Source organism: Pseudophryne corroboree, chromosome 4 (assembly GCF_028390025.1).
Source record: "Pseudophryne corroboree isolate aPseCor3 chromosome 4, aPseCor3.hap2, whole genome shotgun sequence".
In the NCBI taxonomy this organism is placed as follows: Eukaryota; Metazoa; Chordata; class Amphibia; order Anura; family Myobatrachidae; genus Pseudophryne; species Pseudophryne corroboree.
The window spans coordinates 25,043,759-25,053,808 of record NC_086447.1 but is presented as its reverse complement, the minus strand read 5'-3'; the positions used below and the strand labels follow the sequence as shown (position 1 = coordinate 25,053,808).

Sequence of the window (10,050 nt, the reverse complement as noted above, 5' to 3'; positions counted from 1 at the left end):
CGGTTATTCAAACTATGTTGAAGGCCCACAAACCGGCTTCTGCTCGGATTTATTATAGGTCTGGAATTTTTACTTCATCTGGTATGCTGCTAAAAATTATGATGCATTAAAGTTTAGTACTTCCAGACTTCTGGCTTTTTTGCTTCAAGGCCTGAATTTAGGACTTCGCCTGGCCTCCCTCAAGGTTCACATTTCTGCCTTGTCAGTGTGGTTTCAGCAAAAAATTGTTTCTATTCCTGACGTTGATACATTCACTCAGGGCGTACTACGGATTCAGCCTCCCTATGTCCCTCCTGTGGCTCCATGGGATCTGTCTGTTGTTCTTAATGCCCTTCAAGAGTCTCAGTTTGAACCTCTAGAGTCTGTGTACCTTAAATGCCTTACACGTAAGGTAATTTTTCTGTTGGCTATTGCCTCTGCTAGGAGGGTGTCAGACTTAGGTGCTTTGTCCTGTCATCCACCCTTTCTGGTTTTTCATCGTGACCGAGCAGTTATTAGAACTCACCCTGGTTATCTAACTAAGGTGGTGTCATCTTTCCACCTTAACCAATAGATTGTGGTTCCGGCCTTTATCTCTCCTGGTTTGTCCTCCTCCAAAGAGCGGTCTTTGGATGTGGTACGGGCTCTCCATATATATCTAGAAAGGACTGCCTCTATCAGGAGATCAGACTCTCTTTTTGTACTTTTTGGTTTTCACAAACGTGGCTGGCCTGCGAATAAGCAGACCTTGGCCAGATGGATTAGAATGCGCAGGCTGGACTCCCAGCTCCTGCACAGGCTGGACTCCCAGCTCCTGCTGCTATCAAGACCCATTCTACTCGGTTTGTTGGACCTTCTTGGGCGGCCTACCGTGCCGCGTCCGCTGAACAATTTGTACAAGGTGACTATGTGGTCCTCAGTGAATACGTTCATCAGGTTATATGCCTTTGATACTTCCGCCTCCCAGGATGCTTCCTTTGGACGCCGGGTTCTTGTGCCCGCTACAGTGCGTCCCCTCCCATGAGGAACTGCTTTAGGACATCCCCAATGTTATTCCCTGTGGAATACTAGTGTACCCCGCTGCAGAAAAGGAGATTTATGGTAAGACTTACCATTTGTTAAATCTCTTTCTGCGAGGTACACTGGTTTCCACAGGGCGCCCACCCTGACACACTTAGCTTCTTTGGGTTTGTATGGCATTAGCCGCTGACACCTTCTCCTGTCGTGAGAATGTGGTTATCTGTGGCTACTAACGTCTCTTTTACCTGCTACTGCATTGGACTGGGTAACAAAACTGAGCTCCAGTGACTGGAGGCGGGGCTATAGAGGAGGCGGTGCCGTGCATCTTGGGAACAGTCAAAGCTTTAGCCTGTTGGTGCCTCGGATCTAGATCCAACTTTACACCCCGATGTTATTCCCTGTGGAAAGCAGTATACTTCGCAGAAAGAGATTTAACAATGATAAATCTACCATAAATCTCCTTTTATCCTACTATCCCTTTAATCCGAGACATGAATTACACAGGATCTGGGGCTGGCTGGCTTCAAGCCTGTATTTTACCTGGTGTTTAGCAGCTACAGAACCTGTGTAATACATGAGTGTCCTGGTTGAAAGGTGTAGTATGGTACAGGGGTGTAAATTGCAGACGATGGAAGGCAGTCACCTCCGGGCATCAGCCCTGAAGGGAGCACCCTAACCTCCTGCTTGGGTGGTGGAAGTCAATGTGCAGGAGGGAGGGATAGTTACTAGATTATGGTGATTGTGGTTATTTCACACCAGGGTTATGTGAGCTTTGTATAATTACTCTTGATTAAATTAATACAATAAAAGTACTTGCGTTGGCCGGGAATCAAACCCGGGTCAACTGCTTGGAAGGCAGCTATGCTCACCACTATACCACCAACGCTGTGTAGTGGTACTTCTTATATTCTGAACACTGATTCCTATAGATATGAATGGGAGCCAATAATGAGCGTGCACAAGAGACACAGACCTTGCATGGAGTGGAGGGGGCGAGCTGGCAGATACTGTTAGAGAGGATTGCATTCCAGTGCTGTATTCTACTTCTTACAATGGCCCTCATTCCGAGTTGATCGCTCGCTAGCTGCTTTTAGCAGCAGTGCAAACGCTAAGCCGCTGCCCTCTGGGAGTGTATCTTAGCTTAGCGGAAGTGCTGAAATTTTTTCAAGCAGTTTCAGAGTGGCTCCAGACCTACTCCTTCCTTGCGATCCCTTCAGTCTGTATAGTCCCTGCTTTGATGTCTCAAACACATGGTTCGGTCAGCCACTCCCCCGTTTCCCCAGGCACGCCTGCGTTTTCACCTGACACGCCTGCGTTTTTTAGCACACTCCTGGAAAACGGGCAGTTAGCACCCAGAAACACCCACTGCCTGTCAATCACTCACCGATCAAATGAGCGACGAAAAAGACTCGCTAGACCTTGTGTAAAACGGCATACTTTTGTGTGAAAGTACTTCGCACATGCGCACTGCGGCCCATACGCATGCGCAGTTTTGCCATTTTTTTACCTGATCGCTGCGCTGCGAAAATCGGCAGTGAGCGATCAACTCAGAATGAGGGCCATTGAAGGAAGGCAGATACCTTTACCAAGATGGCCACCTCAACCTTTACTGTACATGCGTGACCATGTGAACCTGTGCCATATTAGACTGATCATACGCCTAAAGATTTATTATCCAATCTGGTTGGAATGAAAATCTGGTAATGTATGGGAGCAGATGACCATTATCTACCAAACACTGAAAAACAGACAAAAATGTTCAATCAGACATTTAAGTTACATCCATTAGATTTCACCAATTTGAATAACCATTTTTATCTGGTTTCCAGCATTTCAGAGCAAATGGTCAATTGTCATTTGCTCCCATCCATTACAAGATTTTTATTCCAACCAGCCATATTGGACAATAAATCTTTAGGTGTATGAGACGTCTTAATGTAAGTAAATATTAATCAATGGTTCTTGGCGTTACCCAAGGAGCACCCGTAGCAGAGACCGTAAAAAGTGACAGGACCATTTTTGTAGTTTATTAAATTCTACCCACTGGAGGTGAAATCCAAATATTGATCCCATTGTCCGTTTGGGCGTTATCGTTCACGCAACGCAAACCACACATCGGTAATGACGTCATTATGTCACCCCCTCTTCATCCCCTTACGGGAGATTTATTCCAATCACGTTATTTTCCTATTTTCCACCTGAAGAATCTCTATGTTACATTTCATCCTCCTAACATATCGGGAAGTAAAAGAATCAGTGATGAGTCAGTGAGGGAGGGCTTTCATACTATATATATATATATATATATATATATTCACAATTTCTACCGTTATCTTATATTTCACCATGTTTAATTTGACATCAGTAGATTTATTTTAATACATATAAATTAAGATTTAACCATTTAAACTAAATGTTCCATAGTGCATCTACTGTAATACTAGACATGTTTTATATCAGATTAAAGCGTGCTATATCCTGAATATCTTTCTCTCTTCCTAAGAGAAAGAATCCGCACAGATCACATAGAAAATAATGTTGAGCCAATCAGTTATCTCCCATAATTCATAAACAAAAATCCATTAATTTATTAGCAATTAAATTTTTTGTTGGTTGGCGGTGCTCCCTGGAATATATTAATCATATAAAGAACAAAGAAGAGAAAAAGTATTCCACAATGGGGCACTCATTTGTAACTAGTTGGGCTAGTAGTCCTAAATCAAGGTGCAGTATGACTCCCCATAAAACATAACCTTTATTATTATTTGTATAAAATACCAATACTAATAGCTTGCGAAGTATCTAAAGAAAATGTGTAAACAGGTGAATATGTGAATAATACAGAAAAATAAAAATAAAAAAGAGAAAGTGAACACACACTGGTCTCGAGTTTGTTTAATATCTGCTATGTAGTCCTATTCTTAATAAATCTGACTATATCATTGTGCCTAGTATCAATTTTTGTCCATAGGATTGCATGTATGGAATATAGTATAATATAGCGTTTTTAACCCCCTCGCACGTAATTCTCCCTCTAGAGTGGGTAGACTGGTAGTTAGAGAATCTTAATAGATAACTTAATCCATGATAATCCTTTCTAACAGGGAGTTTCTAATGTTAAAACTCCCATCGATAGTATATCCTAAAACACAGGTTATATCCTTTGTGTTAATACGGACAGTCACTTGGCAGATATCTATATGAATGCCCAGTTATATGATCTGTCCATTAATTTGTCATGAAAATTCTCCGCAATGTACTATCACCCCATGTAGTAGATATAATACCCAAATGGGGCAATAGTGCAACACGGATTAAAATGCTGTCCTTCTAGTCCTAAACCACTTTTGGTTAATGCTTATGTATGTATCCTAGAGGGGTGTATTGTCCCTATTATAATCCTAAACCAATTGAATTTGTGCTATTGACGCCTGATACAGGTGACTTCTAGTTGGTGCTCTTGTATATACTATGAATTACCATCGATTGATTGGGAATTATGCTGCTAGAACATAATAATCATGTTTAGCAGGAGTTTAGTATGAGACTGGATCAGGGCCGGTTCTTGCCCTTGTGGCACCCCGGGCAAAAAAAACCCCGTTAGGGGCGTGGCTTAATACGGGGGCGTGGTCAGTTACGCCCCCATTTGTAGCGCCGCTGAAAGAAAATAAAAATAAAAGTATATTTACATCCCCGCTCCTGATTCCAGACCGCTGCAGACCTCCGCTGGCGCCGCTCCTCTACTCGGATGCATAGACACTAGAGTTCAATTATGATCGCTAGCGTCTGTGCCACAGTGCTGTGCGGTGCGCGATGACGTCATCACGCACCGCACAGCAAAGGTCCTCTCCACGAAGGGAAACTAGACGCGTAGCGTCTGGTTCCCTTCAGAGCGGGGGACCAGCGGGGAGGGGGGGGGGGGGCACTGCGGCAGATCTTGCCATGGTGCGGCGCCCTCCGGATGATGCCAGCGCCCTCCGGAAGGCAGCGCCCCGGGGCAAAAATCCTGCTTGCCCGTTGCAAGATTCGCTACTGGACTGGATCATCCGTCTGCAGCGTATTTAACAGAGCCAGCTGTATCAAGCTAATATAGCTTATCTGTGTTACATAGTATCAATAGCCTGCTCTGCAGATTGTGACAGGAACTCTTTTCACAACAACTTATACAAATATCCTATTATGTAGTTGAATCCTGTTACAAAGTGTCAGTATAGTTCTCTACAGCATATTGTCCCCACAAGTGATTTATACAGAGAGCTTAAATCCTGACATCTTAAATGATGCTGCTCTAGCAGCATAATTCCCAATTAGTTAATGGTACCAAGAGCACACTTACTAAAAGTCACCTGTAACTTTAAAGATACAGACATAGTACAGATTATGTGCTGTGTCAGGATTTTTCTGTATTATTCACATATTCACCTGTTTACACATTTTCTTTAGATACTTCGCAAGCTATTAGTATTGCTATTTTATACAAATAATAATAAAGGTTATGTTTTATGGGGAGTCATACTGCACCTTGATTTAGGACTACTAGTTACAAATGAGTGCCCCATTGTGGAATACTGTTCTTTATATCTTTCTCTCTATTCATGCTGAATGTGTGCAGAGAGCACCAGGCAGAGAATACAGGGTAATATGCTTTGGGTCAGGACACAGAACGGTCCCCGTACATGTGAGACAATGATATATCTGCACCAACCCTTCGATAGCTCAGCTGGTAGAGCGGAGGACTGTAGTGGGAATAACACAGAGATCCTTAGGTCGCTGGTTCAATTCCGGCTCGAAGGAGTTGCTTTTGCTTGTGTCTTTTTTATTATCGATTTGCTAAAATGTTAATTTGTGAAATTTTATACTTCCGCAAGCACAGATTGTTCATTATATTTGTCTTCTCCCAGATAACATAGGAACTCCTTTTCTTTTGCATATTCATCACGCTGCCAGTTGCTGAGCTTCTATTAGTGTAATTACGGTTTATCTCATTACATGTGAGCACAGGACAGGGTTGGCTGACACAGGTCCTGAGGCAGGAGAAGGCTTCCATAGCTCCAGTGGTCTGTCTGCTGGGGGAGAGGAGTCCGGCTGTGGTCACCAGGCAGGTAAAGGGTTACCGGGTCTCATGTGACTCACACCTGGTGTCTGGGAGCATTGCAGGTAGGTGAGAGATCTGTGGTCACCAGGCAGGTAAAGGGTTACCAGGTCACATGTGACTCACTCCTGGTGTCTGGGAGCATTGCAGGTAGGTGAGAGATCTGTGGTCACCAGGCAGGTAAAGGGTTACCAGGTCACATGTGACTCACTCCTGGTGTCTGGGAGCATTGCAGGTAGGTGAGAGATCTGTGGTCACCAGGCAGGTAAAGGGTTACCAGGTCACATGTGACTCACTCCTGGTGTCTGGGAGCATTGCAGGTAGGTGAGAGATCTGTGATCACCAGGCAGGTAAAGGGTTACCAGGTCACATGTGCCTCACACCTGGTGTCTGGGAGCATTGCAGGTAGGTGAGAGATCTGTGGTCTCCAGGCAGGTAAAGGGTTACCAGGTCACATGTGACTCACTCCTGGTGTCTGGGAGCATTGCAGGTAGGTGAGAGATCTGTGGTCACCAGGCAGGTAAAGGGTTACCAGGTCACATGTGACTCACTCCTGGTGTCTGGGAGCATTGCAGGTAGGTGAGAGATCTGTGGTCTCCAGGCAGGTAAAGGGTTACCAGGTCACATGTGACTCACTCCTGGTGTCTGGGAGCATTGCAGGTAGGTGAGAGATCTGTGGTCACCAGGCAGGTAAAGGGTTACCAGGTCTCATGTGACTCACACCTGGTGTCTGGGAGCATTGCAGGTAGGTGAGAGATCTGTGGTCACCAGGCAGGTAAAGGGTTACCGGGTCTCATGTGACTCACTCCTGGTGTCTGGGAGCATTGCAGGTAGGTGAGAGATCTGTGGTCACCAGGCAGGTAAAGGGTTACAAGGTCACATGTGACTCACTCCTGGTGTCTGGGAGCATTGCAGGTAGGTGAGAGATCTGTGGTCACCAGGCAGGTAAAGGGTTACCAGGTCACATGTGACTCACACCTGGTATCTGGGAGCATTGCAGGTAGGTGAGAGATCTGTGGTCTCCAGGCAGGTAAAGGGTTACCAGGTCCCATGTGACTCACACCTGGTGTCTGGGAGCATTGCAGGTAGGTGAGAGATCTGTGGTCACCAGGCAGGTAAAGGGTTACCAGGTCACATGTGACTCACACCTGGTGTCTGGGAGCATTGCAGGTAGGTGAGAGATCTGTGGTCTCCAGGCAGGTAAAGGGTTACCAGGTCACATGTGACTCACTCCTGGTGTCTGGGAGCATTGCAGGTAGGTGAGAGATCTGTGATCCGCTGTCACCATGTGACCATCAGACCACACTACAATGGTGCCAGCAGCCGTGCGTCTCTAATCATTGGAGCTAAGTGCCGTATTGCTCTGTTATAATGGAGATGAGATACATGGCAGTAATTGCTGCAGTCCCCCCTTCCACGCCCTCTGGCTTCTTTACTGCTGTGCCTGAGATTCGGGGGATTGTGGTTATCGCACACCAGGGTTATATAAGGTACAATTACAGCAACAATAAGTGGTAGCGCACATTTGGATGCCCTCATGTCTTAAAAAAAATGAATAAAACAAAATGTTCTGCGTTGGCCGGGAATCGAACCCGGGTCAACTGCTTGGAAGGCAGCTATGCTCACCACTATACCACCAACGCCGTCTGCAGAGCAATCCTGCTTTCACTGCTACATCACATCTGTATAAATAATAACTTCCGCCTATTTCAGGCCACGTGGAAATGTTTGATCATTATATGGTCGTGTTAACCCTTTATCAGCCCAGTTCTAAGAAATACCAGTCGCTAACTGCTTGCAGTAACTTGTCATGAATAGCACACACTTAAGCCTGCGTGTGGTGGGTGTGATTGGGGTGATTTAAATGAGCAGCAATTACACACAGCCACAAGTATGTGCAGCCATATACTGCGTAGTCAAATCCACAAATCTGGTGACATAATAAGCCGTGGGGGGTGCTGTTTCTGCACAGGTATCCCATGGTATTCTATTACAGGATGAGGCCACAGTACATCCCATGGTATTCTATTACAGGATGAGGCCACAGTACATCCCATGGTATTCTATTACAGGATGAGGCCACAGTACATCCCATGGTATTCTATTACAGGATGAGGCCACAGTACATCCCATGGTATTCTATTACAGGATGAGGCCACGGTACATCCCATGTATTCTATTACAGGATGAGGCCACAGTACATCCCATGGTATTCTATTACAGGATGAGGCCACGGTACATCCCATGGTATTCTATTACAGGATGAGGCCACGGTACATCCAATGGTATTCTATTACAGGATGAGGCCACAGTACATCCCATGGTATTCTATTACAGGATGAGGCCACAGTACATCCCATGGTATTCTATTACAGGATGAGGCCACAGTACATCCCATGGTATTCTATTACAGGATGAGGCCACAGTACATCCCATGGTATTCTATTACAGGATGAGGCCACAGTACATCCCATGGTATTCTATTACAGGATGAGGCCACGGTACATCCCATGGTATTCTATTACAGGATGAGGCCACGGTACATCCCATGGTATTCTATTACAGGATGAGGCCACAGTACATCCCATGGCATTCTATTACAGGATGAGGCCACAGTACATCCCATGGCATTCTATTACAGGATGAGGCCACAGTACATCCCATGGCATTCTATTACAGGATGAGGCCACAGTACATCCCATGGTATTCTATTACAGGATGAGGCCACAGTACATCCCATGGTATTCTATTACAGGATGAGGCCACAGTACATCCCATGGTATTCTATTACAGGATGAGGCCACAGTACATCCCACGGTATTCTATTACAGGATGAGGCCACAGTACATCCCACGGTATTCTATTACAGGATGGGGCCACGGTACATCCCATGGTATTCTATTACAGGAAGAGGCCACAGTACATCCCATGGTATTCTATTACAGGATGAGGCCACAGTACATCCCATGGTATTCTATTACAGGATGAGGCCACAGTACATCCCATGGTATTCTATTACAGGATGAGGCCACGGTACATCCCATGGTATTCTATTACAGGATGAGGCCACGGTACATCCCATGGTATTCTATTACAGGATGAGGCCACGGTACATCCCATGGCATTCTATTACAGGATGAGGCCACAGTACATCCCATGGTATTCTATTACAGGATGAGGCCACAGTACATCCCATGGTATTCTATTACAGGATGAGGCCACAGTACATCCCATGGTATTCTATTACAGGATGAGGCCACAGTACATCCCATGGTATTCTATTACAGGATGAGGCCACGGTACATCCCATGGTATTCTATTACAGGATGAGGCCACGGTACATCCCATGGTATTCTGTTACAGGATGAGGCCACAGTACATCCCATGGTATTCTATTACAGGATGAGGCCACAGTACACCTCATGGTATTCTATTACAGGATGAGGCCACAGTACATCCCATGGTATTCTATTACAGGATGAGGCCACAGTACATCCCATGGTATTCTATTACAGGATGAGGCCACGGTACATCCCATGGTATTCTATTACAGGATGAGGCCACGGTACATCCCATGGTATTCTATTACAGGATGAGGCCACGGTACATCCCATGGTATTCTATTACAGGATGAGGCCACGGTACATCCCATGGTATTCTATTACAGGATGAGGCCACGGTACATCCCATGGTATTCTATTACAGGATGAGGCCACGGTACATCCCATGGTATTCTATTACAGGATGAGGCCACGGTACATCCCATGGTATTCTATTACAGGATGAGGCCACAGTACATCCCACGGTATTCTATTACAGGATGAGGCCACAGTACATCCCACGGTATTCTATTACAGGATGGGGCCATGGTACATCCCATGGTATTCTATTACAGGAAGAGGCCACAGTACATCCCATGGTATTCTATTACAGGATGAGGCCACAGTACATCCCATGGT

The 10,050-nt window shown here is 45.4% G+C and overlaps 3 non-coding genes across 3 annotated transcripts; 1 reads left to right on the top strand and 2 right to left on the bottom strand.

The window, feature by feature from the left end:
• Positions 1–1,813: 1,813 nt before the first annotated feature.
• Positions 1,814–1,885, bottom strand: TRNAG-UCC (transfer RNA glycine (anticodon UCC)). The gene has a single exon. It is a non-coding gene; the product is annotated as a tRNA-Gly (tRNA).
• Positions 1,886–5,704: 3,819 nt separating this feature from the next.
• TRNAY-GUA (transfer RNA tyrosine (anticodon GUA)) lies at positions 5,705–5,793 on the top strand. The gene is given in 2 exon segments: positions 5,705–5,741; positions 5,758–5,793. It is a non-coding gene; the product is annotated as a tRNA-Tyr (tRNA).
• A 1,869-nt stretch (positions 5,794–7,662) lies between these two features.
• TRNAG-UCC (transfer RNA glycine (anticodon UCC)) lies at positions 7,663–7,734 on the bottom strand. Its single transcript has one exon. It is a non-coding gene; the product is annotated as a tRNA-Gly (tRNA).
• Between the last annotated feature and the right edge of the window lie 2,316 nt (positions 7,735–10,050).